We start from the raw sequence: 1,397 nt of genomic DNA, 5'->3' as shown, positions 1-1,397 counted from the left end.
CCTCAGCTCGGGGCCTGGGGCAGGAAGGAAGAAGGACAGGCAGGGGATTTGCCTCTGGCCCACAGGGAAGGCCAAGCACATCCCCCCCAAATTTGGCCCCCACGTGCACCACAAGACAGGGCCAAAGGGGCACTGACTTCCTCCTCACCTGCCTGTGAGGCCCGTGGCCTTTTCGTCTTCTTCACAGCCTCCTCCTCCATCTGCCCAAGCTTTGGGGAAGACAAATCCTGCTGGGGGAAACAAGGGCTGAGTGGGTTGCCTTGGGGGTTCCTCCTGCCCAAGTCCATCTCTAGAACTCACCGGCCATCCTGGGACCATAAAACCCTCCAAAACACCAAGATTCAGCACAGAAAATCCCAACCACCAAGATTCAGGCAAAATCCCCTCAGAAACAGCAAGAAGAATCCTGTCCCTCAAACTATAAAAAGTTGAGATTCAGCAAAACAAACTCCAAAATTTGAAGATTAGCCCTAAATAAATCTCCCCCAGGAGTTCACCCTCTCTGGTGTGTCCCCTCTGGGGTTCAGAGGGTCTCCCCTGTCTTGGATGTTGGGGGTCCCAAGGGTCCCTTCTCCTCTGACTCTCACCTTTGGGGTGCCGCCTTCCCAGACATTCCCTCTTGAAACGAGAGCAAGGCCTAAAGAATTCCCTGAAATATTTTGCTCAGCTGAGAGAAGCCCCCCCACACCTGCTCTGCCTAAATTGCTAAAGAAAAATTTGTTCTGTTCTGTTCCTTGGACCTAATCTAAAGAAGGCTGGAAACATTCTACAACAGGTCTGTAAGCCAGAAATTAGGGCAAAGTGAGCCAAGGTAGACATTTGAACAGGAGAAATAGGTCTAAAGCCAAGGATCTCTCCAAGCTTCAGTGACTGGGGCAAAGACAATGGAAAGTTAGAGGGGTCACACTGAGGAAGACTGCAGAGACCCCAACCCTGATGATGAAGAAAGGGGGATGAACCCCCAGAACTGAGGGCCAAGAAAAGCTCCACCCCAAGCTCTGCCTGAGCTCTGCCTGTACTCCAGCTATTATCAACATGAATGATTAGATGTTGCAATCAAATGAATATGGATGTAAGTTGTTGCAATCACAGAAGTTACACTGTATAAATTACCCTGTTTTGTATCGACACCTTTGAGCAAGAGCTTTGTGGTGCCAACCCCGCCTGCTCCCGACCTCGACAAATAAACACCTTTGCTGCTCAAAAGACCTCTGGGCAGTTTCTTTACCAGATTTCTCAGATTCATCTGGAGAGCAGATTGTGCCCCAGGGATGGGATTGCAGAGGGGCCCTCAGGTCCCCAGGATGAAGCAGCAACCAGCAATAGACACAAAAGGCCCCCCCACCAAGGATTTCAGGGGGAGTGTCCTGCAGGGAGGGGACAGTGTCACCCCACGA

General features: G+C 51.3%; 1 pseudogene; it reads right to left on the bottom strand.

Moving 5' to 3' along the window:
• The window catches only part of LOC114072270, a 7,646-nt pseudogene that overhangs the window by 1,458 nt on the left and 4,791 nt on the right, over nt 1–1,397 (bottom strand).

This window comes from Empidonax traillii, unplaced genomic scaffold (genome assembly GCF_003031625.1).
Source record: "Empidonax traillii isolate 1590-97213 ecotype Southwest subspecies unplaced genomic scaffold, ASM303162v1 scaffold2881:size36976, whole genome shotgun sequence".
Taxonomy (NCBI): Eukaryota; Metazoa; Chordata; class Aves; order Passeriformes; family Tyrannidae; genus Empidonax; species Empidonax traillii.
Note: the sequence above shows the minus strand (reverse complement) of the source record. Positions and strands in the feature narration are given on the sequence as shown.